Source organism: Lissotriton helveticus, chromosome 5_1 (genome assembly GCF_964261635.1).
Source record: "Lissotriton helveticus chromosome 5_1, aLisHel1.1, whole genome shotgun sequence".
Lineage (NCBI taxonomy): Eukaryota > Metazoa > Chordata > Amphibia > Caudata > Salamandridae > Lissotriton > Lissotriton helveticus.
The window spans coordinates 881,773,715-881,801,191 of NC_136065.1; positions in this window are offsets into that span (position 1 = coordinate 881,773,715).

A 27,477-nucleotide genomic window follows, 5' to 3' on the forward strand; every position below is an offset into this window, starting at 1 on the left:
AGATATAATTGCTGAGTTAGACCCTATAATGCAGCGGCAGACCCGCAGGGCACATGCCATACCCACCCATGTGCAGGTCCTGTGTTCCCTGCATCTCCTAGCTTCAGGGACCTTCCAGCGAGTAATTGCAGCAGCTGAAGGGGTCTTCCAAAGTGCCCTGTCGCGCTTTTTTAACAGTTTCCTAAATGTCATGTTGCAGAGGATACACCACCACATCAGGTTCCCCACGACACCACAGGAATTGATGCAAACCAAATTAGATTTTTATCAGGTTGCACAGTTCCCACATGTGATTGGTTGTATCAATGGGACGCATGTACCCATGTGTCCCCCTGCAGTGAATGAGTTTATCTACCATAACCGGAAATCTTACCATTCACTCAACATACAGGTAACATGCAACTCCAAAACACTCATCACTGACATAGTGGCAAGGTACCCTGGCAGTGCACATGACGCCTACATATTCCCGGCACAGTGGTATACACAGACGTCTACTTTTAGGGGAGTTTAGAGAAGGATATCTTCTAGGTAAATATAGCTAATGCTGTATTTCAAAACCGTTCGCCATGGTGACACATAGCAAAGACTAATGCATGTTCATCTCTCACATCCTGTAGGTGATAGCGCATACCCTGTGAGGTCTTACATACTCACCCCATACCTGAATCCTGCCACACAAAGGGAGCGATGTTACAATTGTGCGCACGTAGCGATGTACAATGTGATAGAAAGGACATTTGGGGTACTAAATCACGATTTCGCATCCTACACAAGACCGGGGGTCAATCAATCAATCAGGAGTTTGTTAAAGCGCGACTACTCACCCGTAAGGGTCTCAAGGCGCTAGGGGTGGGGGGGGAGTTGGGGGGGTGCAGGTTCCATTCCATCAAGGAGGGGGTCTGTCGAAGAGCCAGGTTTTGAGGTTTCTTGCGAAGATGGGGAGCGATGTTGTCTGTCTGAGGTGGAGCGGAAGGGCGTTCCATGCCTTGGCCGCGAGGAAGGAGAAGGAGCGGCCTCCCGATCTGGTCTTTCTGGTGCGGGGGACCACAGCGTAGGAAAGCTGGGCTGATCGTAGGGTCCTTTGGGGTGCGTGGAATTTGAGTCGGCTGTTCAGGTATGCTGGTCCGGTGCCGTGGAGGGCCTTGTGTGCGTGGGTGAGCATCTTAAAGGTGATTCTCGCCTCGACGGGGAGCCAGTGGAGTGTGCGCAGGTGCTGGGAGATGTGGCAGTGTTTTGGCAGGTTGAGGACCAGTCTTGCGGCGGCGTTCTGGATGTTCTGTAGCTTGCGGATGAGGTTTTTGTTTATTCCGGCGTAGAGTGCGTTGCCGTAGTCGAGTCTGCTGGTGACCAGGGCGTGAGTGACTGTCTTTCGGTGTTCAAGGGGGATCCATTTGAAGGTCTTACGAAGGAGGCGGAGGGTGTGGAAGCAGGAAGATGAGACAGAGTTGATCTGGCGGTCCATTTTGAGCTCGGAGTCCAGGACTACAGTATAGTCCAGAGAAATGCTGTAAGATTGTGGCAACGTGTGCTATGTTGCACAACATAGCCACCAATAGAGGCATACCCTTGGTGGACTCTGATAGTGAGTCAGAACAGGACATACAGCCGACACAACCACCCCATGCAGCAGGCGGCCCAAATGCAGCAGAGGGCAGACAAAGAAGAGCAGAAATCATGCAACATTACTTCTGAGGTGAGTAAGCGCAAGACAACACAGTATTTGCTTGAAGGTTTAATGTGACAGTTGTGTGGTTGTGTTAATGCACACATACCATGTACAGACAATTACTTTCCATTGCCTTGGGACAGTGGGAATACGCAACACATATCTGGTTGCCTTACCAGATTGTTTGAATGTCTAACACCTCCTGTGACACCCTCCTGTGGCCCTTGTAGTAGGCCCAGCTACATCTGACATGGTGACTTCTGTGCCTGCCTGACATCTGCTACTGCGCCTCCTGCTATGTGCCACAGGCTCAAGTAGGCTGCTAGGGCTGGAGGCCTCCTCACTGTCCCCCCTCCATGCATGAGGTACCCACTGGCTGCTGCTGTCTGTAGCCCTCTCTCAGCAGTGGTGACCTGGATTAGGTCCCTGGCCACATCCCAACAGCAGTGGGTCAACTCAACCTGCATGCCGACTGCACACCTGTAAAGCTGAGCTGTTGTAGTACTCAGCCTGTTGATAGCCCTGGTGTATCTGTACATGGCCCCATAGAATGTTGTTGCCTCCTGGCATTAGAGACATGCTCAGCCAGGATGACCCTGCACATCAGTTCAATGGCTGTTGCTACGCAGTCAAGTTTCTCACCGTGTGCCCTGAGCCCCTCAACAACTTCAGTTGTCTGCTCCTTCATGCAGTCACGTATACCACCCGTGTGTGTGACCATTGTTCCCAGTTGCTCCTGCATAATACGCATGTTCTTTTGTTGCAGGCCCTGGACCCTCAGCATCTTGGACTCCAGCACACTGCAGGCAGCTTCAACATCATCCCCAGCAGACCTCAGAAATGCACTTGGCCTTCGCCGGCGGAACGGACTGTGACGTTGCGGGGTTGTTCCCTCTGGTGGTGAGGGTGGTGGTGAATGGGCAGTGCCAAATGCGGGCGCTCCTGTCTGGGTGTCGTCATCACTATCCAAATCCGGCAGTGGTTGGACTCTTCTCCTGCGATGAGTGGGAACAGGTAGGGGAGAGGATGCTTGCATTTCTAGTTCCTCATCTGGCTGTTCTGTATGTCCCTCAGAATCATGGACGTTTGGCACGTCACTCTCCTGTGTTGCATCTGTGAGGGGAACAGTGCAAGATCATGTTTTTAATAATTAAATTGAGGGAGAAATCTATTCATCCTGAAGAAGCTTGCTCTAAATACTGGGAATCCACTGAAATGCATTGATGCAACTTGAACACTAAATCTGATAACTATTGAGTGATGCAGTAGATATTAATGATTTTATCGAGATTCTGCATTTTAAGAAAGAATGAAAACAGACTCATGTTTTTAGGAAATATGTGATTGTCTAATTCTCCTGTATGTTAGTGTTTTATATTTGTTTTCCATTTGAAATATTGGGATTGTTGTTTGCACAGGTCCTGTTTTAGCAAGTATCTTGTGTTCAAATTATTGTCAGTGTTTGATATTTGAAATCTTTTCATCATTGTAAGTGAGTATAACATGGTGAATTTGTATTTGTATATGTTTTAATTCTTAGGACCATGTATCCTTTTTTGGCAATATATTTTGAATGTCTAAAAGTGATTGTATTATTGCAAATTCTAGACATATTGACTCTTTATATTTAAAGAAATTAGATTTTTTTATGTGGAGCTTTATCTTTTTTTTTTTTTCCAAGACCTTTATTGCATAGTTCAAAGTGACACAGCATAGAGCCTACAACCCCGAGGGCCAGCTGCGCCACATACAGGTACTTAGTAAGATACCCTGAGCAACACAGCCATTCAGCCGACATCCCGGAGGTTCGGCGGCGTGGTAGTTAGGCGTGCACAGAATAGTCAAAATCATGTACCGGATAGTCCAGAGGTCTATGATATTTTCATTGCAACCAAACATATCAAATCGAAGCAGAGGAAACAAGTATATGAGCCATTGCAGTCAGCATTCATCGTCACAGAGCACACACAGCACGGTAGCAACAAGTGCAACACTCACCGAGGGGTGACCCGCCTGGTCATAGCCATATCCGCCGTCGTGGAGGTACATAAGTCGCCCCTATAGGTATTCCATCACCCCCATTTCTTATCCCAGACTCCGGGACAACCTCTAGTTTTATAAACTGATTTTTCTGACAACATGCACACATCCATTGCAGCCACCCACCGGAAAAGGAGTGGTTTGTGTGGTGTACCCCACTGCATGGCTATCTCACGCTTTATGAGAAGGAAGCTAAGGTTTACCCAGCGCTGTTCTAACGCAGTTAGGTCTGTGGGGTCCCATATAGTAAGAAGCGCGCATTTGGGAGACAGGGGGACCGGTTTCCCAAGGGCATCAGTCATTTTCAGGGTCGCACGGTTCCAAAGGTCTTGGACTGCCGGGCATTCCCACAGGATATGATAGAAAGTGCCCGTTGAGCCACATTGACGGAGGCAAAGGTCAGACGGACGTCGGCCTATTTTGGCTAAGAGGGGACCCGACATGTAAGTCCTGTGTAGTATTTTCAATTGTATCAAGCGGATTCTATGATTAATGGCTGACTCTCGTGGGGACATCAATGCTGACTGCCATTCTGCGTCTTCCATATCGCCAATGTCAGTCTGCCACTTAGCCCGGAGGAGGTGAAAAGAATTTGGCATGTTGTTGCACAATTTACGATATGTGTAAGAGATCGCCTTAGCTTGTAGGGGTTCGGACAAGAGTCTATCCTCGAGGGGTGAGGACTGTGGAAGGGAGGCGAGGTCTGGGATGTTGGTGAGTATAGCGTGTTTAATTTGGAGGTAGCGGAAGGTCTCAGAAGTCGCCAGGTTGTATGTGTCCTGGAGGTCTTTGAATGTCAGTAATGTGCCCTTGTGGAGTAGGTCGCCAATAGTGGATATGCCTATTGTTTCCCATTTATCAAAGCCACTACAATGACAAAGGGTGCCAAGTTTGTATGAGGTCCAGAGTGGTGTGGATAGCGTGAAGGTGTTAGTCCACCCGAGTCGCTTGTTTGCGCGGTGCCATATGGACAGCGTGTGGGACATCGGGCCAATATAACGAGTACGGGAGTGTTTGCCGTATAGAGCCTCGAGGTACCCACCGCAGCTTGTCTGGTATTTCTCCAAGTGGAAGGCAGGGTTTGTAGGCGTGCTGTAGAGCCATGAATTGGTGGCGACCAATTGGGTTGCCCAATAGTAGAAACGGATGTTGGGGAGGGCGATACCCCCGTCATACCATCCTTGCGTGAGAGAGATGAGGGCAATGCGGGGGGAGCCGCCATCCCATAGGAGGAGGCGGATGTCACCTTCGATCAAATTAAAGTAGGAGTCCGGTATTGAAAATGGACAGTTTTGCAGAGCATAGAGGAACCGAGGAAGTGCAAGCATTTTAAATAGGGCAGCTCTACCGGGGAGAGAGAGGGGATGCGACCTCCAATGTGAGACGTCTGTATGGAGTTTCTGAAGTGGGCCTTTAAGGTTGCGGTCATGAAAAAGGTAGGGATCGGGGGTGACAAAAATCCCCAGATATTTAAAACCATCCTGGGCAATTTCGACTGAGTAGCCTCTCGGGAGGGGGGGGGTGGACCGCGAAGAACATACAGCACTGATTTCGACCAATTAATGGAGAAGCCCGAGTATTTGCCAAAGTTAGTAATCACGTGCAGCAGGCTGTTAAGGGAGGACCGGGGGGAGGAGAGATATACTAGAATGTCATCTGCGTATAGCAAAATCTCATCGACTATATCAGCACTCCACCGAAGGCCTCGGATAGAATTATCAGTTCTAATCCAGTGAGCTAGGGGCTCCAAAGTGAGGGTGAACAACAAAGGAGACAGCGGGCACCTTTGTCTTGTACCTCTGTGAAGGGGAAAGCGCCTGGATGTATGACCGTTGACATAGACCTGACCCCAAAGATCGGTGTATAGTAGCTGAACCCACCGTATAAATTTAGGGCCAAAACCAAAACGTGGGAGTACTTCAAAGAGGTAGGACCATTCGATAGAATCGAAGGCAAGTGTTGCGTCGAGGGAGAGGATAACTGCGTCTTCCCGGAGATGTTTTATCCTACTCATGACATTATGGACACGGCTGAGATTGAGCGCAGTGTCGCGACCCGGGAGGAAGCCCGATTGATCTTGGTGTATCAAGGCGGGGAGGACGGTCATGAGTCTAGTGGCTAGGAGCTTGGCAAGGACCTTTACTTCAGCGTTAATGAGAGAGAGAGGGTGGTATGAGCTGCAGTCAGCAGCTGGCTTATTAGGCTTACGGATAACCACGATCGAGGCCAATCGCTGGTCTTGCGGCGAGCAGCCTATGTCCCAGCTGTCTTCGAACATTGCTTTAAGATTTGGGAGGATCTCGCCCGCCATGCCCTTCAGGAACTCAATAGGGACGCCGTTGGGGCCCATTGCCTTGCCGGATTTAACAGAGAATAAGGCGTTACGGACTTCTTCCGTTGTGAAGTCCGCCTCAAGCTCCTGCATTTCGGACTCAGAGAGAGCGGGGAGGCTCATTTCGGCTAAGAGTAGTTTGGATTCTTCCGCACCATAATGGGCTTTGGCGGTGTAGACCCCCTCCAAGTGGGTGGCAAAAGCCTCTGCTATATCGCTCGGGTCTGTGACAGTAGATCGGTCAGGAAGGGTTAATTCCGGGATCCAACGGGAGCCTTGCTCACGTTTTTCAAGCCAAGCGAGCATCTTACCCGCTCTGTCCCCCAGCTCGTAAACCCGGTGGCGGGTTTTGAGGAGTTTGGCTTGCGCCTTTTCAAGAGTCAGTGCCCTATGCTCCAGTTGTTTCGCTTGCAGGCGAGCCGACACCTCTTCAGAGGGGTGCACGTTGTGGAGGGATTCCAGGTGAAGTAAGTCTGCTTTTACATACACCAATTGTTCATTTTGTTTACGGAGGTAACCGTTCTTAAGGGCCAGCGCTGAACCTTTGATTACTGCTTTGTATGCCTGCCAGAGTGTCGTGGCCGAAGGTACAGACCCCACATTCTCGGCGAAGTAGTATTCGGTGTGTGCAAGCAGGCTATCGTGCATGTCAGGGATTTTTAAAAGCCAGGGCGTGATTATAATGGGACCCCGCATCCTCGGGCGGTGATGTGTGAACTGGATCGTGAGGGGGAGGGGTCGGAGATTCCTCTGGGGAGCCCCTCTGGATGACGGAACAATTGTAAATCAGTAGTGGGTACGAAGAAATAGTCTATACGCGAGCTGCTATTGTGAGCGTTGGAATAGTGCGTGTAGTAAGATGTGTGAGGGTGGGAGCGGCGCCAAAGGTCCTCGAGCCCCATCAAGTGCGCAAAGTTGGATAGGTCTGAACAGGACTTGTGTGAGGGACGGTGGGGGTGTCTGTCTACGGCATCGTTCATTGTCATATTGAAATCCCCCCCAATGAGCAGGGGCCCCTGCGGAAGATCGAGCATTAGGTGTTGTAAGGTCTGGAGCGCATCCGCACCTAGGGCTGGAGGGACGTAGAATGAAACAATATTCAGTGGTTTGCCTTCCCAGGTGGCCTCTATCGCTGCATATCGACCAAGGGGATCAGCCCGCGTTTTTGTGCATGTCAGGGCTACACTCCTGCGCACCAGAATACCGGTGCCCCTGGATCCGGAGGTGAAACCGGCATCCACCAGCAATTTGTAACCGCCTCGGTTCAGCGCCCGGCACGTATTACCCATGAGATGCGTCTCTTGGAGGAGGACCAGGTCTGGAGAGCAGCGTTTAAGATATTGCATTACCACCCCCCTTTTTATCTTATTGCCAAGACCATTAACGTTCCACGTCATAATGGTCAGGGACGTCATCGGAGAGGGCATCATGGCGGTTTAAACAAGTGAGAATGTGCACGGATTAATGGTGTGTGGCGGATAGGGTATCGACCAGAGACAGGAGTTCCAGGGGAGTGGGTCACCCCAGAATTCGGTGGGGGCCCGGCAGGGCCGAAGTGTGTGTAATAGGTAGATCGTGACGGTGTAGGGTAGCAAAGAAGTGGGTCCAACGGCGAAAACTCGCCAGAGGTAGCATGTGGGGTTGTGTTGCGCCGCGCGTCGCGCTCTACAATCCAGAATCCTCTGCAATGAATAAGCAAGAACAAGAACAGAGACCATAAGAGTCTCGACTTCAACTTCCCAACATTCCCCATCCCTCCCAGTCCCTCCCCCCCACTGTTACCCCCCCAACAACCCCCCACCCTGCGTCCCTGCCCGCCGACTTAGAACTATCCACTCCCCAACTAGGCAGAGTGCCTGTCGCCCCCCGAACATTAGAGAGGAGTGTGGAGAGCCAAGGGTGCCCTCGTCGGCCAATAGTAGGATAAGGTTATCTAGTGCGAGTAAACAACTAACAGAAACAAAAGCATTCACATGGTAGATGTCATTGAGCAAAGTTAGACGGGAGCCGGTCCCGTGCCCGGGGTCTCATGGTGGCTAAGCGCCGCTCAGTCTATCATAGGGCATTCAGCAAACCACTTGATAGGGGGAAGCAACATATATAACCAAGTCCGGTGATCGCAGGCTTACCAACCTGCACTGCACAGTATCTGCGGAGCAACCCCAGGGGCCAAGTGTTCTCCCTCATTGTGGGCTCTGACAGGGAGGACCCTCTCACCAGTAGGAAGAGTTCAACAGTGATATGACTAGGTCGAGCAACAACAACGGGTATGTGGACCCAGGGGAGGAAAAACCATAAAGGATACATAGGAGTCAAAACTTGGATGAGGTAGGAAGTAAATTGTGCTTCAAGTCAATGAGTCTCTGAGGAAGATGGTCTGAGATATGCCGTCTGTCCGATAGCGGAGTCGGTCCGCCAAAGTGGAAAGCATAGCAGCGCGTAGAGGAGTGGCTGAACTGTTCAATTCAACTTGGGATGTTCGACGTTACTCTCCCTGCACATTGTCCGCGAACAGGTCTTGACTTTCCGGCAGCGCCTCCTCGGTGGAGCGATCAGTGGACCCCCTGTGTCGGGGATGAGTGGAGTTCGATTGTCGCCATCCCTCGAGCCAGTCCCAAACATCAGCAGGAGATTCGAAAAACCAGGTCTTACCCTCCGCCGCAATGCGGAGTTTCGCGGGGAACAACATAGCATACTTGATGGATTGTGCCCGGAGTACCTTCTTCACCTCGAGGAAGCTGCGTCGATGGGCCTGCACCTTCACGGTGAAATCTGGAAAGATCATGATGTGTGCATTGTCTATTCGCAAAGGTGGTCCCGCACGCGCTGTTTGAAGGATGACATCCCGGTCTCGGAAGTTGAAGACACGGGCCACGATGGGGCGGGGAGAAGCGCGCGGCTTCGGCTGGCCTCCAGGAACTCTGTGGGCCCGTTCTATGGAGAAATAGTTGTAAAGGTTCTTCGGTTGGAGGTGTTGGAGGACCAATTTCTCCACAAAGAGGTCGGTGGCCGGCTCCTCAAGGTGCTCGTGAACACCAAGGATGCGGAGGTTATTGCGTCGGGCGCGTCCCTCATAGTCATCCAGGAGCACTTCCATCTGGCGTTGCTGTTTCTGCAGATGGGCCACCTGTTGCTGTAGTGTGGCGGTGTCATCGACAAGAGCAAGAGTCTTAACCTCAATGTCTTTCACCTTGGAGTCCATTTTCCGCAGGTCGGCGCGTAGCAGCGTCACCTCCACGTTCACTGAATCAATCCGGGTCTCGAGTGAAGAGCGGACCCCCGCGATTGCCTCCATAACGTTGTCCAATGTGGGGGAGGACTTTCCCTGCAGAGGGGGGGTTGGCGGCTTGAGGGTGGCATCTGGAGTCACCTCTTTGGGGTCCCCCCTGGAGCCCACGACAGTTTATTGATTTGCCATTGGTTGGGGGGTCTGGTACCTTTGTTGGAGGCCATCGTCGTGTCGGTCCCCGCTTGAGGATCCGGTGGGGGAAGTACGGAGGCAATCCGGATGGAAATAGAAGAGAAGGGGGCGAGGAAGAGCCCCTCACGGAGAAACTTGGGGGAGGCGAATGAGCGTGGTCCGCGTCCGCAAAGCCGTGGTTGAGGAGGGGGTCGCAACTTCCAAGTTCTGATTGGCGGTGGCCACGTGGAGCAAGGAGTCGGTGAGGAGTAGTGAATCAGGTGGACCCCCTGCCGCGGAGTCGGCAGGCTGAGTGTAGGCCAGCAGGAGGCGTCCAGTCAGGCCAATCGCGGGGGGCCGCCACGGAGCCCACTGTAGTCTGTCCAGCCGAGGTATGGAGGAGTCGAGGGGGTGGAGAGGAAGGAGAGCATCTTACCAGGCCTCAGGAAGTCCCCCCACGACGTCTCGGCTGGCCCCCTCGATACAGCAACCCCTCTCTGTCAAGCCCCACTGGGTCCGGGCCAGCGGTAGGCCGTCAGCAGTGGAGCGAGACCGTTGGCCTCAAATTAGGGCAAGTCCAGGGAAATCGGCTCCGGGAGTCTGTGTTTGTCGCCGGCGCTAGGCCCAAGCCGGGGACTTGCCCAGACGGTGGTGCCGGGCGGGTGGGGGAGGTCGGCTCAAAACTAGGCTGGATCTGCTGGGCATCGCCTCCTGGACACTCGACCAGGATATTTGAAGGCGCCGGAGACTGGGCGCGGGCCGGAGCAGCTCCGTAGTAGGGCACTCGGGTACTGTTTAAGCGGCGGCCATCTTGGGCCAATAGGCTCTGGCCGTCGGGACCCGTCCACGTCGATACCGGCTAGGCAGGAGGCCCCAGAGGTCAGCCGGGGGCTGCAGTGGGGGCACAGACAGATGCTTGATCGACCCCGGGCGAGGCAGCAGCACTAGCGGAGGTCTGGAGGTCGATTGGCCGTTAGGGCTGAGGAGCCGCCTCAGAACACGACCATTCTCCTCGGCAGCTAGCCACGCCCTCCATGTGGAGCTTTATCGTGATATGTCCAGATGAATATAAGAAGTGATGAGTAAGAGTGCATGAAGAGTATGAATAGTGTGTGAGATCTGTTTTAAGATAACCAAAGGGAGTTTCTACTTTACTGGATAGTTTGTAGCAGAACGTTCCAGGTGAAAGTGGCCACTAATCAATAGTTTCAGGTTTCTTTATTTTCTGCAATGTTAATTAAAACCATTGCAATATTAATACCTAACGCCTTAACCGTGGTGCCGGCGTTCTAAAGGGTGAGCGGGGCTGCGTCGGCCATTGGTTGTGCGCAGCACTGGGGAGGGAGTGCTCGCGACTGCCAACGGACGACGGCAACAGGGAAGGGGTGACAATAAAAATACAATTTTCAACAGACTGTCTGTATGATTTCGTCCACTTTTGCTGCCTTTTGTGGTTTTGGAATTGTAAATGGCAATCTTTCGATAAGACCAGTAAAGACCCAAAGGTAAGTTCTTTACATATATAAAATCTGAATTAATTATGTTCATAATAAATGTCATTAAGTAGCTGTATACTGTGAGTTGCAGTCTCGTATTTTTTTGCTCCAGCCGTGTGTTCCCTTTTATCAAGTTGTATTGAGTGTGTTATTCTTATTGTCTCCATTTATTACAGGGATTATCCCTGTGCTGCTGGCGGTATGTCCTTAGAGTGATCCGGCTTAAGACATATTTCCGACAACAGGAACTGTGGTGTCAGTGCCTGATAAAGCTTTTGATGTTTTGGGCATTTTTTGTTCAGCCAGTATAATGAATTTTACCGCTCTGTAGTTTAGTTATATGTTTTCTGGATTTAAACAGGCTAGCACTGCTTGCCTCCTGGTACGAATGCCTTTATGTTTGACAGCTCCTTTAAGAAGCTGTTGCCGTGCAGCAGAATGTTCCAGGTGGAAGTGGCCACTAATGAATAGGAAAAAAAAACATCACCAATCCAATCCATACGAATAAAAAGACCAAGGAGAGTATGGTCCAAACATATATCCAAGACGGAACTAGATAAGTGTGTTTCAACCATGAAAAAAAAACATAAATCTGTGCTGGAGGCAGGTGCAAAACAGAAGAACTGTCCGATGAAAAGTCACCTTGAGGCATATAGTACACGGAGGTTCTTAGCTGAAAAAATGGAGGCTGGGATTCAACATCAGGACTCGAACATCCAATAAAAAAGGATCCACTCTTTGGGGATTGGTATAAATGACATCAGCTGCAGAAAATGCAGTAGTAGAAACAGTCCTTATTTCGGTCATGTTGTTGGCAGAGGACTCAGTCATCCCCCCTTCCCCAGCCGGAAGCAGCCGCATCAGTGGTGCTCATGAGCTGCGAAGGAATGTCTTGTGTAGACACACTAACACGTGGAGGCACACAATATGGAATATAGAATTGGCCACATTGTGTAATTTGACATGTTCGATGAACACAAAGGGTTTGTCCTAAGAACCGGGATGCTGTGGCAAGATCACAGTTCTCATACCTTGTAAGGTAAGGACTCAGACAGTAGTACAACAGGATGGACAAAAACTCCTTTTTATTCATCACCTTCTCTCAAACTAGGTCTCCAACTTTTTGAGGCCTTGCTAGAAAGTGTAATCCTTTTGGCTGCACTCAAAGAGGGAGATTTGGGCAAGTATTTGCTTAATTGAGTATCACAGACCTGTTGTAGGTCCTGTAAGATAACACAATGCATATCTAAGTCAAAGGTTGTGGTAGCCACCACAATGTCTGGACCATCAATTGATGCCAAAAAGTACTTTGTACAGGGTCCATCCACCCAGAGATCTTTTAGGAAGGCTAATAAGTGCTTCTTGAACCTCAGAAAGATGGTTCAACCAACCACACGCTGCAGCTAATACTCTAGCCATTGAGGACTGCTGTAAGTCATGGTTCATTCTTTCCGCAAAGGAATTGCTCTCTGGCTTATATGTAGAAGAATAATGTACCTGCACCCACAGGGTTCTCATTGAATCACAGTACGCTCTATAAGTGAAAGCCAGACCCGGGCCCGAATGGAATGCACAGCATGCATATGTACCAACAAAGACTTGAAAGTCTTTAATAACAGTTTATGCGTCAGCCGAGAACTGTGGCAAAACCCAGAGGAATCTAGAGCAAGAATCAACTACAAACAAAATAAATTTAAGCACAGTATCTGAAATCAGTGGACCACAATGATCCAGGTAAACACAATTAAAAGGCATATTGGAAATCAAAAGGTGTGTCTGTGGTGGACAAGCCATTGTGGAGCTTTTAATCTGTTGATAGATGGCAGAACACAGGACATATTTTCTGGCCTGCTGGTATAAGCTTTGCTACCAATATTGTTGTTGTAGCAGTACAATTGTGGCTGCCACACCTGTATGCATGGAAGCAACACCTTCATGTACCACTACTGCCAAGGCTTGTCTGTGGTCTTGGTTGGGAATCAAATGATTGCCAACTCCAGGAATAGTTACAAAAGGAACATTCTGGTTACTGAAATGATAGGAGTATTTAGAAGGAAAACTCTTTGGTAAAGGGGTGCTGTGTTTAAATGCATTCACAGTTGCCAAAATATTGTTATCAATATGAGTCTTAGAGTGTATAACTGCTGCTCTTTTAGCTGTGGCTACTGCTGATATGGCTGCTTCATGAACCAGAGAATTCACTACAGCGTGTGCTGCCACGCTGATAACTTGGTGTATGTATTACATGAGTTTGTGGCAACCTATCCATAAGGTCCGCCACTCTACACCAAAGCAGTTTTTGCTTAATTATGCTACCCTTACAATCTCGGAATCCATTTTGTTGCCAATAAAGGAGATTATCATTAAAGGACTGTACGCAGTAATATTGTAATTGTATTATATTTGCATTTACATAGTGCTTACTACCCCTGAAGAGGCATCGAAGCGCTTTTTCTGCGGGTAGCATGCTACGCCGGGACCAATGGAGGATTAGTCTTGAATTAGTATATTGAAACATGCAAGGACATTTTAAGTGGTGGATAGGTTAGTCAGTTATTTGGATTTGGAATGATAGCAGAAGGATAGAGGAGGAAAAAGGTTTGTATTCATATAGCGCTTGTTACCCCTGATGGGGTGTTGACGCACACTATTCAGGAAGCCCTTAAAGGATCAGTTGTGAATTAATACGGTGAAATATGAAGTAAGTTCAGTGGTGGATTTTAGTCAGTGTTTTGTAGTGAGAAGGATAGCAGAGGGATAAAAGGGGAAGAAAGGTTTGCATTCATATAGCACTTGTTACCCCTGATGGGTGTTGAAGCACTTTTCTGGCGAGTAGCACACCACTCTAGGACCCATAAAGGATCAGTGGTGAATTAGTATAGTTGAATATGGAATTTGAGACGTGAACATGTTAGGCTGTTAATTTCGATTGAAAAGGATAGTGGAGGGATAAAAGAGTGAAATTTTTTTTTTTTGTTTTTAGCGGTAGGAGGAGGTTTTTAGATGAGTAAAAAGGAGTTTTGGAGGGGAGGAGTCATAGGGAAGAGTTTAGAAAGGTTTGTTTTAGGGGCTCGGTATAGTAAAAGAGGTGTCAGATGATGCAAGGAAGGGTAGAGTAGGAGAGAGTCTAGAAAGGGTTATTTTGGGGATCATAGTAGTGGTATGGGGTTTGGGATAAATGAGAGTGGATGTAGAGGCTATATTGATAGATGTATATGTTGAGAGATAGGGTAGTGCACTGCAAAGAGTAGTAGAAAGATGAGTCAGAAGGTTGGACTAGAAGAGATATTGAACGAAGTATTGACTGAGGAGTACGGTAGTGCATTTGAAATGCTAAATTAGTAGAAAGTGATAAATATATAGATCCATAAGTACAATAAGTTTGTGAATGTGGATGGTGTGGGCTGGGTAATGCTAAATGGGTTAATGGGCAGCATTTCTAGCCCTGGCCCTGGTCAGTCTCGAACAGGCTCAAACAGGCAACTTCCCTTGTCCTCTCTGCCCTTAACAGACTCAAATAGGCAACTGCCCTTATCATCTCCTCCCTTAACAGGCTCAAACAGGCAACTGCCCTTGTCCTCTCGGCCCTTAGCCTCAACGCCCTAACCCTGGCCTTTTATAGCCCTAGTAATCAGGTGACCTCTTCAGCCAATGGGAACCCTAGGCCTAACACTATTCAATCACAACACTATCCCTAAAACTGGAACCAATAGGAAACCAGGCCAATCTTAGCCCTAGTCCAAGCGCCCGATCAGTTAAAAAACCCTGATCTCTATGTCCAATAGAGGCCCTAGCCCTACCAGTAGTCCCGACCCAAGTCCAAGTAACCAATGGCACAGGAAGCCCTAGTCCCTACTTCCAATAGAAAGCCTAACCCTACTCTTAGTCCCACAAATAGTCCAGCAACCAATCACACCAGAAGCCCTAATCGCTACTTCCAATTAAAGGTCTAACCCTAGCCCTAGTCCCCCCCTATTCCCAACAACCAATACCATAGGAAGCCCTAGTCCCTACTTCCAATAGAAATCCTAACCCTAGCCCTAGTCCCAACCCTACAATGATTGAATCACAGACACAGAAACCAATAAGAACCCTCAAATACCCAACCAATGAGGACATTAACCCTAATCCAATAGATACAACCACCAGTGAGTGTACAGATATACCAACCACTAGCAGACCATATAAGGTCCCTGCAAAGAGGGTTTAAAGACAAAGGGCCATATGTAGGTAGTTTAATACCAAAAATCTGTAAATTTCCCGTTACCGCCGGTATTTAGCTTTTTCTAAGGCAGGTGGCTGGATTTAAGGATTCGGTAATTTACCAATTCGGTAATTTAAGGAATCCGTAAATTACCGAATCCTTAAAATATCGAATCAGTAAATTACCGAATCCTTAAATCCTATGTAGGGAGCACTCAAGTGAGTGCATTTTTGATTTAAGGATTTGTTATTTACCACCAACTACAAGTTGGTGGTAAATATCGAATACCTTTAAAAAAGCAATTGTGTGCTTTTTTAAAAGTGCCATGTGGCAGACATACATGCCCTTAGGGCATGTATGGGCGCCACATGTGCACACACGCACGATTCAGGGGTGCAACAGGGTGTGAATGTGACACCCTGCCACCCTTGAATATGCTCCCCCTATTACCGATTCGGTATTTGCCGAATCAGTAGTAGAGAATGGCTTCCCATTCATTCCTATGAGCCCCCAGGCCCATAGGAATGAATGAGAAGGTATTCCTTATTACCGATTCGGTAAATACCGAATCGGTGATAACAAATATTATCGAATCAGTAAAAATTACCGATTTTTTACCTACATACAATTTACCGATTCTTAAAAACCGAATCGGTAAAATTCGGTATTTAGGAATCGGTAAATAGAAGTTACCTACATCTGGCCCAAAGTCTTCATCAACAGCTGTTAAGGATATAGCCCATTGTATCCACCTAGAATGGAGGGCTTCAGCACTAGGAATTCCAGCTTTGGTGACAGCCCTCAATGCTGGACCAGGAGTAACTACAATAATGTGTTTTCTCTGAGCAAGTGTCCATTCTTTAGGGATGGCCACCTGCACAGGAGTCGGTATGTTTTCAGTGGAAGCAAAATGCATTTCCTCTGCAGAAGAAATCTGCAATTCAAATGCTATAGGCGCGGTTTCCCTAATTCGAATTGCGCGAGTAAAATTCAGATGACTAGGTTTGTAGTGTTGACAAATGTAGGTAAGTGGGGTATTTCAAGTAAGTCAGATTGTAAAGAACTGAGCATATCTGTGTGTTCTGTTGTTTAATGTGAAGTGGAAAAATCGGGTTGTATCAATGCATAACGAGGTTTGATGCATATGTGTTGCACATAATCAGGTATCTATATTCGGCCTAAATTCAAAAATCCTAGCAGGGACTGTAATTTTTTAAGTGTGTTCGGAGGTCGCAATTGTGTACATTTCTCCAGAATATAAAGGGGAAGATTCCTTCCCTCATTTGTAAGTTCATAGCCTAGGAAAAGGGCTCTCAGAAAAGCTATATTAGATTTCCTAAAGTTGAACTTGTAGCCAAGCTCAGCAAATCTCAAAATGATGCGATCTACTCTGCCCAAGTGGGGATTTAATTAGTCATCCATCAAGTAAATACCATCTACATAGGAAAGAGTGTCAAGGTTGAATGTCATGAAGGATTGACAGAATTTGTGCTGCAAAAACTCCTGGGCTGTTCTTATAGCCCATAGGATGGCCTCAGGAGCCAAACTGTGAAAATAAAATTGGAAATATCCAATGTGGTTTATCTTTAAAAGGTTACATTGAAAATGGGTATCATACTATGGGTGTTTTGCACTGCTAATGCGCATGTATGACTATTCAAATGTCTATGATCTAATGTGATATGAATGATCTAGTTTTACAACAGGAAAAAGAGGATTAATCATTTGAGATACAGAGAGTTCAATTGCTCCCCTATACTCCAATTGGGAAAGAATTTATATAACAAGCTATTTGGCATCCTGCTTAATAAGATATTGTGGTTGTAGCTATAGGATGGACCGCATAGGATTACTATGGTATGGGGACTCTTTATCCCAACCAAAATGATAATGGTAAAGTGCAGGGGCCAATGCAAGGGCCAATTCGGATGCATAAGTTTGTTTAACTTCAACAGGGACAAGGTGAGAAAAGGAAGGAATAATCAAATCCTCCCCTTGGGGGGATGCAAGTACAAATGCTGCGGTCCAATTAACCTCCACCAAGAAAATGTCATAAGACTTGGTTACATTTTCCCAGAATATTGCTTTAATGGTGCATTGAATGTCACCTTCAATTTGAATGACTAATTAATATATTCTGCCTGCAGGGGCTACGGGTGTATCTGCAGTTTTAATCACAACACAACTTCACGAAGAGGGTCCAAGGGAAAATTTATAGACCTGCACGGATTCAATCCCCAAACACACTGTTGATAAGAACAAAAAGGAATCCGCGGGGCTAATCAAGTTTGAACAAGGTAAGGAGCACAAACAGTATTGGTTTACAAGTGTCCTCTAAATTTAGGAGGAGTCCTTTATAAAGGACGGAATCCCATCCCCACCGAAGTGGCATGCTTCATCATCTGGGACCTCCTCTTGGTTGCAAAACCTAGTGCAAACAAGGGCTACAACCCCCTCCGTAGGAAGGGGGAGCTCAGGGATGTTTCAGATAGTCAAATCTAGGATCTACTAAATCCACTAGAAGCAAAGTAAAATGGATGTTTTATAGGGAGATGGTTGCAGTGCGTGTACTGATGGAGTGAAGGTGATTTAACATTGGATACCAGGCAGAAAAACTCCTTTATTATGATCTATCCTGGTGTCAAAACTAAAAACAGTGCTTATGCAGCTTCAACCAAATAACTACATTAGTCCGAAATAAAAGTCTACATGTTTCAGCCGTTGCGATTTATTATGAACCTGGGGCGGACCCACCTTGCAAGGCAAATTATCGTCCCATCTCTTTACTGCCCTACTTGGCTAAGATACTTGAGGCTTATGTAGCTAAATGTCTCTCCAATTTTTTTGAGGAATCTGGCTGCTTCGACCCCCACCAAGCAGGGTTCCGGCCGGCACACTCTACAGAGTCAGTGGTAACTACAGTCCTGGATACCCTCCGGGACTGTTCTGATAAGCGTTCTCCACAGGCTCTGGTGCTCCTTGATTTGTCGGCCGCGTTCGACATGATCGATCATAACATCTTGGTTGACCGTGTTGGACAGGCCGGCATCAGGGACACGGCGGCCTGCTGGCTGATGTCCTTCCTGGAGAATCGCTCCCAAGCAGTACGCCTCGGAAATCTAGTTGGCTCCAATCAGTCCATCACATGTGGAGTTCCACAAGGTTCCTCCCTGTCACCCCACCTGTTCAATCTCTATATTCTCCCACTAATTCAAGCCCTTAGAGATAAACAGGTGAGGGTTTTTAACTATGCTGACGACTTACAGCTGCTGTTTACGAGTGACAATTCTGAATCGTCCATCTCGCACTTTCAATCAACCATGAGGTTCATCAAAACATGGATGGACCAAAATCAGCTGAAATTAAACCCAGGAAAAACGGAGTTGGTTCTCACCGGAGATAGCCCCAAGCATTGGGGACCTCACTATTGGCCATCGGATCTGGGTGTAGCCCCGACCCCTTCACCATCGGCAAAAACGCTTGGGGTTACTGTGGACTGTGACCTTTCATTAAAAACACAAGTGGGCCAGGTGGTCTCTAAATGTTTTTTTCAGCTAAAAAAAATCCGGAAGGTTCGGCGCCTTCTCACTCTGGAAGCAATTACCCAAGTGGTGATTGCCACCGTCCTGTCACATCTGGACTATGCGAACTCCATTTATTTAGGTCTCCCCCTTTATTTGTCCAAACACCTCCAGATGGTACAAAACTATGCTGCCAGACTGATTTTGAACCAACCCAGGTGGCATGCAGCCACTCCCTTACTCATGAAACTCCATTGGCTCCCAGTCACTCAATGTTGTGCTTTTAAAACAGGTTGTATGATCTTTAAATCCCTGTATTGCAAAAGTCCCAAATTTATTGATCAACTTATCACAAAATATGTACCTTCACGCAGCCTACGTTCATCCAATCTTGGCCTCCTCCAGACGCCCCTCTTTAAACTTAAGCGCTCTGGCGGTCGCAGGTTTGCTACACTGACTTCTTGTCTGTGGAACACCCTCCCTCTTGAGATTCGGACCTGTCAGGACCTCTTATCATTTCGGAAAGCCTTGAAGACCTGGCTGTACAGACAAGCATATCACTAACTCTCCTCCTCACACTCATGACCATGTTCTGTTGATATCAGCGCCAAGAAACTAATTGGTGATAGTGCGCTCAATAAATGACTTATTAACATAACATAACATAACATGATCTTGGCCTTCCTCAGGACCTAGGTAGCAAATTGCTACTGCAATGAAAAAAGTGGAAAATAAATACAAAATAAATACAAAAAATATATCCGATGTATGTGGTTGGAAAAAATACAACCTACATTGTCCTATGTCTTCATTGTTAAGTGTAATGTCACATGACTTTAGACGAAACCTAAAGGAAAAACAAAGAACACACATTTATATCCCGAATGTGAAAAAGTGAAATCAGATTTGAAAAATATACTTGAAAAACCAATACTGTGAAGAAAGTACTCAGCGATGACAACCTCTTTACATCGCTAGATACCCTGAGGTGTATCTCATATCTGTTTTTATAGTTTACATAGAATGTAGCAGTTTTATGCTTACCCTTTGTTTCACGGGTGCACCCCTCACCTCAGCTTGTCCACAGCTAAGGATGTGAGGCACCGCTCTAAATAAACGATAAAATATACAAGCCATATTGCAAAATGCATCAAACATTCAGTAGAGATGGCTATCTAGCATGTGTCAACAGATCACAAAATCATGACTCAAAGTGTGGGTGTACAGCGAGAAATCTGCCACCTATTTCTCTTCCACCCTAGATCTTGTTGTTAATATTGTTATTATCGTTGCCCACCAGAGTAGTTAGTAATCTTGGAAGTGTGGCTCTGAGCTATGCTGGAATGTGCTTCCTCAGTGACAACTTTATAGTAATGTTTGTGATGAGAAGAAGCTTAATTGGCAAGATCCTTATTGCAATGATAGCACCCCAGCGGATCTTTTTTCCGCCTTATTTTAAAATATATAGAAAAACAGAAACAGTGTATTCCATAATGCTATACCGTCCATGATTTATCTTAAATCCTTCAAAAACGTCTATGTCTAAGTGTGCTATATAGAAACCTTTGTCTTACAAACAATGGTTGATAAGGATGCACGCCAGGCACTTTGCTATTTCTAAACACGCCGAGTGAACAATGGTATCAGTAATAACTAAAGATACTCGTGTGCGTCGTCCTGTACATTAGCTCTCATATACAGAGGCTCAGCACTCAACACGTCTCCCAACCCATTTTGGGTTTAATTTTTGGGAGTGCTTTTTTTTGGGTGAGCGTACGAGATTAAAAATTGATTGATAAGACAAAGATTGTATCATGTGGGCATCGGTCAGAGTTATAGTATCTCAAATCATTCATGTTGCTCTGAAATGCCATATGCAAGCAGTATGTTCGGAAATACGAAGGAAAAAGAGCATGCGCATTTACTCACCTGTCAGTCGGTACCCTGGACTGGAACCGGAGCTAACCAACTGCCTGTGAAGCTCTAGTTTAAATAGTGGAGATATTACAATTGAATACTGGTGTGTGCCGGCATTACAGTGCTTTTTTGATGACGTTCATTGGGACGTTTGAATGAAGGCGTGGACTATTAACTACAAAACGGGGGCATAATTGCTGGAAATTGTAGTTCTTTCTGGAGTGCATAAGAAGGCATGAACTACGAACTACAAAATGGGCGTTAGCTTTCTGGGAGTTGTAGTATATTGTGGTCAATGAGACCGAATTTTTCTGAATCTTCAACTGGCGCATAGGTGAACAGATGTTTGCAAAGATTACTTTTTTAAGGGTGTATGTAATCAAAAGTCATTCCAAGCCAATATAGGAATACAAGTTCTACATCGAAGTGTAGTATACATTGAGTGAGCTGTCTAGTTGGAATTTAGTAGTTGTGCACAAAAAACAGGTCTTTAGTCTATGAAAATAAGATCAGAGACAAATCTTATGATTAGGTATACAATTAGATGCCGGTGTGTGCCGACACTGTAGCGCTTATTTTGTCTCGTCCTTAAATGATGTTTAGAACGAGAGCATCAGCCAAGGACTACAAAACCGATGCAGGCTTACTGGGAATTATAGTACTTTGTAACATGGACAAGGGGGCTTGGACAATAAACTACACTATGGGCATTAGCTTTCTGGGAATTGCATTGTGTTGTGGTTAGTGAAGTTGAATTTTACAAAAAGTCGCTTTTATGAAGTTTAAACCTGCGCATGGATGTACAGATGTAAGGAGAAATGTATATTTAAGGATAAAATTTGTCAAAAATGATTCCAGACAGATTTGGAATACAAGTTGTTTATCAAAGTATAGTGTAAAACGAACAAGATATTCAGCTGAAGTTCATTCGTTGTACACAAAAATGGAGTCCTCGGTCTTTGGTGTTCAAGAACAGGTCTTACAATGAGGTCCACAGTATATCATTGTTAAGCCCCTGGGTATCACTTTTAAGTTTAAAAAACCATTTTTTTTCTTTCACATACAGAAATTTTGAAATGTCTGACACATGGGAAATAATAAATGGTTGCTCTGGAACCGTCCATTTAATTTCTTCTGCACAATGTTTTTTGTGTTAAAAAATGTCCAGTAAGTCTGGTGGCTTGATTTTTTCACCTAATGGTGCTTTTGTGATAATTTATCCTCATTTTCACCTTGCGTGTGGTCATACCCACATAGCGAAGTGAACACGGGCATGTTATCAGGTATATGACTCCCTCAGTATTACAATTGGTGTGTTTTCTCTGTATCCATGGTTTTGTTGTACCAATGACTATCGTTGATGAGTGTTCTGTTTGAGGACAGGCAGTGCACGAGCCACATGGATAATACCCCTGGACCACTGGCATATCCCACAGAGTGTTAGGTGTGGTCTGTGATTTTGTCTTGGGTCTGGTGTAGACTCGATTGTCACGAAGGTTAGAGCTTCTTTTGAATCAGAACAGTAATAGGGGAATGTTCTGATTTTCCATGTTTAGAATCCACCAGTTTTTCTTTACACTCTTTTGTATGCCATTTGAGAGTGTACTAAATGTGTTGACAAATGTTAGTCTTGTCATAGGTGGTTTTAAAACTGGTGGTTACAAAAGAGCTTCACGGTTACTGTTGGACGCTCTCTTCAGATTTAGGATAATGTCTGTCCTGTAGTTGTTGAGATAGTTGTTTAGCATGGAGTTGGAATTTTTCTTTTTCAGAACAATTCCTCTGAATACGCAGGAATTGTCCCACCGATAAATTTTCATGAAGTGACCTGGGCTGGGAAGTATTGTAAGTCAATAATGAGTTCCTTGCCATAGGCTTTTTGTATGGTTCGCTTCCCAATCCCAAACCTGAATCAGACGGAAGATCCGAAGATCTAAAAAGGGGAGACTCTCTTTGTTATATTCAACTGTGAATTTGAGATAGCTGTTCCTTGTATTCAACCATGACTGAAATTCCAGAATGGTTGCAGCATCCCCTCACCAAATGACGAAAATGCCGTCAATGTATCTTTTCCATAGCATAATCCGGCCGTGGAAGGGATTGTCGTTGGTCATTATTTGTTCTTCCTCAAAGAGATGGACGTACAAGTTTGCCAGGCTGGGTGCGAAAACGCTGCCCATCGATGTTCCCGATGTCTGAAGGTAGATTGTCTCTTCGCTGCCCAGATTATGAAGCATGCCACTTCGGTGGGTGACGGGATTCCGTCCTTTATAAAGGACTCCTCCTAAATTTAGAAGACACTTGTAAATCAATACTGTTTGTGCTCCTTAGCTTGTTCAAGCTTGATTAGACCCGCGGATTCCTTTTTGTTCAAATCTGCAGTTTCAACTGGAACAAATGTATCAGTTGCTTTCGCTACCAGAAACTCCTGGACATCTGGAGTACTATGGTGACCGCATTGTCGAGGAAAATCACCAACCAACTCCTGTTCAGGAGGAGGGTTCTCACTGTCTTTGGCTTATTTAGTAGTCAAAGCTGCTACTTTCTTTTTCTGAAACAGAGCTTTATATTGAGGAGTTCTGTTATTCTTTATGTTCATGTCAGATGACCGTCGGTTTCACGTACTGTTCTTGTCTGAGGTCTGATCTCCCTCTTCTGGCGTCTGCTGATCAGACGATTTCTGAAAGGAACGAGGAGAACATGTATCAAGAACCAGATACCCGTCTGGAGTCTTGATTTTAGTGGATCATGAAAATTGTACCATCTCTCAGAGGACTCTGGCGGTGGAGAACTTCAGCGAGGTATACCTTTCTGTTGTCTAGATTTATCCCATGTTTTTTTTAGCAAACTCACAGGCAGGTCTGGCATCCTTGTCAGTACTAGGCTTGCCAAGTCGTGCTACTGAAGGTCCGGTTCCCAAACTATTGCGTTCAAGTGACGTATGTACATTAGCAATAACTAGAGGCAACTCATGTTCTTGTTCGTCAACCGCCACCGCGGTAAGTCGATGGTGTATAGCAAAGGAAGCTGCTTCACCTTCAACATTAGAAAGAACAATTTCAGAGACTATGGAAAAATTACCCATCAAGTTCAACCAAAAATCCAGGGCAGGACCCATCCCAGGTTCATTCTGTATCTGTTTGAGTACTTTCGGTAGAATGGCCATCGAGGGAGTGCCATCACAGAGAATATAGACTGTGGCAAAAATAGTCCCCCAGGTCTTGCAGTCTGCTAGAGTTGAAACCAGTTCAGTGGGTAAGCACATGTGCTTGTCTTGCAGTACTGTAAGGGGAAACACAGCTTATTGAACGATTTTTTGGGTAATTCAAAATAGAAGTTCCTCACGATTAGTAGGACATTTGCCTATTACTGAATAAACAATTACAGGACTAATTATAGGCACTGCAGGAAACTGGGCTTGTACTTGCAGGGCCAAGTTTAGCTGGACCAGCCAATGATATGAGCAAAATGAATTGAGTTAGACGTTTGTACAAGACAAGACGAACATTGTACAAACCGCAGGTTTGCAAAAGATTAAAATAGGCTAAATCTGATTATGGTAGAGACCCGGCCAATGTTAGCCTAGTAGTCCCATCATTACTGAGAGGACCCATTCGAACTGTCCAAGGGACATGGGGAAGGGTGCCATTAAAACAAGTCAGGTGTTTTCAGACGGTAGGGGAATTTCAATTAGTGCAGAATATCTGTATGCAGCAGGTGCCAGGGGAATTGCTTTAATGGTGCATTGAATGTCACCTTCAATTTGAATATCTAAGTGATATCATCTGTCTGCAGGGGCTACTTGTGTATCTGCAGTTTCACTGTAACAAATGTATCAGTTGCTTTTGCTACCATAAACGCCAGGACATTCTGGCATACTATGATGACTGCGCTGTCGAGGAAAATCACCAACTAACTCCTGCTCAGGAGGAGGATTCTCACAGTCTGTGGCAAATTTAGCAGTCAAACCAGCTACTTTCTTTTTCTGAAACAGGGCTTTATATTGATGAGTTCTGTCTTTCTTTATCTTCACGTCAGAGGAGCGTAGGTTTCTCTTACTGTTCTTGTCTGTGGTCTGATCGTCCTCCTCTGTCGTTCTGCTGGTCAGACGATTCTTGAAAGGAATGAGGAGAACGTGTGTCAAGAACAAGATACCTGTCTGGAGTTTTGATTTTAGTGCGATCATGAATATTCTACCATCTCTCCGAGGACTCCGGTGGTGGAAAACATCTGCAAGGTTTACCTTTGTATTGTCTAGATTTATCCAATTTTTATTTAGCAAACTCACGATATGGTCTGGCATCCTTGTCAGTACTAGGCTTGCCAAGTGATGCTACTTAAGGTCTGGTTCATAAACTATTGTGTCCTCGTGATGTATGTACATTATCAATAACTATAGGCAACTCATGTTCACGGTCAGCAACTGCCAATGCGGTAAGTCGCTGGTGTATAGACAAGGAAGCTGCTTCACCTTTAACATTAAAAAAAAGAATTTCAGAGACTATGGAAAAATGACCCATTCATTGCCTCCACAAATCCAGTGAGCATTGCTGAGTTTGAGGACATATTATTGGTGAGGAGAAGCAGGTGAATTGGCCAATTATCTAAATCAATAAAGGGTATTGCGTGTTAATAAACTGCAGATACACTGCCTTGGCGCACCACCTGGTTAAACCTGGTTGTAGGCAAGGCATTGTAGGATTAACTGCAAGCATTATTCCATTGCGATTTTTCTGGAGACCTTTCCCTCCCACTCCACTTGGCCTGTTGGCAATGAGGGAGATTAGTTACCATCGAGCAGAAGCAGTGGGTGCCTCTACTGTTACTATCCAAAATAGTTACCCGCCACTTTCAGAATTGGACATTAATGACTGACTTGTTCAACCTTTAGACCAATAGAGGGCCACTGGTTTATTACATGATTTGGAAGCAGGAACTAGCTTTAATGTCATCCAGCACCTGGAAGTTGCTGACCCTCCATAAATTGCACCTGGTGTTGTTTTCCTTGCCTCTGATATTATGTTGCAATTCCCTGCATTTGAAAGCCTCATTGCTGCTCCGTGTGCGTTCACTAGCAGTAATTCCTTGTCCAAGTTTGATCATTTTCCTTTACTAAACATGTCTCTGAAACCTTGCCAAACTGGCATGCCCTTACTGTTGCAGTTTTGTGGACAGATTTGACATGTGTATGTTCCAGGAGACGTTGGCGTTTACTCTCCAATTTCGATCTGGGTTTGCTTGTTTTGATTGACCGGCCTACTCCTCTGGAATGGAAAAAGTCTGTTGTTGGGAGCCTTGTAAGTTTGCTGAAAAACACCTACATATGTTCACCCAAAGTTATTGACTTAGGCTCTCCAGATGTATTGTGTCATTTTGTAATTTCCTGATGGGATTTCACTATGTTTATTGAATGTTTATTGCAGGCAGAAAGGTAGAACGACCAGCTGCTATTGGTGTTATTAAGGCTCACCTGCCTTACCTCCCAGGTGCTGTATTCAGGATTGTGGCGGATGATTTTATCTGTAATGTTTAACCCCTAAGCATCGCTTCCAATGGTATTAGTGGGGAAGAGGGTGAAGTGTGGGAAGACCCAGAGCTATTTCTCAAACTGGTTAAAAAATGTTCTGTTGCTGCTTTGTCACTGAACGCTTTTACTCTCAATCTTGGCCTGTAATGGGAGAACCCTTTTAGACAAAAAAGGGAAGGTCACCTTTTATCGACAAGGAGGCACCAGCTATACAGATTACATATTGATTGATATTAGGTTGCAGCCACAAGTAGTTGACATGAAAGTGGTTTCCCTGCAGGTTAGCGACCACAATGCTCTGGATATTTCCTTGAGTGCATTGGGTTCCTGTATACCATTTCACGAGCATAAACCATTCAATAGGAGGCTACTGTCAAGTAGCAACCACCGGAGATTGAAATGAAGTGTTATTGCTGCCACACCGATTATCCAGTTACAGCTGTATGCAGTACTTGCCACTGCCTTAAAAGCAGCAATGGTCCTGGGCGGGAACACTTGTATATCGCCCATGTGGGAGGATTATACAGCCATTCACCACCACATGTTCTGCTCCCTGAAGGAGCTCCTTATGGTGGAGTCTGTCTCTTCCAGAGAGGGCCTAAGTGGTCCAATGCTACACTAAGGCCTGTAGGCTAGCAAGGCATGACCTAACAGTTGGTATTAAAAAGGGACTAGAGCCTCAATCCAGGAAGCCAGGGCATTTCACAAGGGCACATTAGCCAAGGCCAATGTGAGATTATGAAATGGCCAAATGTTAGTCATTACTGCTGGCAGTAAAATGGAAAGACCACCACTCTTTTTGGCAAATATTTGCCAACAGAGTTCCAGATCCTCCTGTCTCATTGCTTAGCAATAAATTGTATGCCGACTGGGTGGAACATTCCACAGGTCTTTATACATGTGACTTGGGAGTGAATAGGTTGGAGAAATTGCTAGCCACTGGGACTGTAGTGAGTGCAGTTACTGGGGCATCCTAAGTTGCAGCAATGCCCTGTGAGGAAGTTGGTATGACTGCTCCAGCAGAACAGGCAAAGGAAGCTCAATTATTCAGTTTTCCATGTGTGGCAGCTGCTCTCAGCCTGGCTAATTGTGCTATTTGTCTTATCATTGCAAGTGAAGTTGCCAATGCTGTAGTCTGGTTTATTCCAGGGAAAGTGCCAGGGCTGGACAATGTACCAGGTAATCTGATTAAAGCTGGGAAGGAGATTTAGAGCTCCTACTTTGCTCTATACTTTAATAGCATTATGAACGGGCTACCTATGCCACAGCTGCGATCATAGCGGTCTAAGTAAAGGGGTCAAGGTCCTTCTGATCCAACTATCGGCCAATTAGTCTTATCGACAGCTTGTGGAATCTCTTCAATCAAATCCT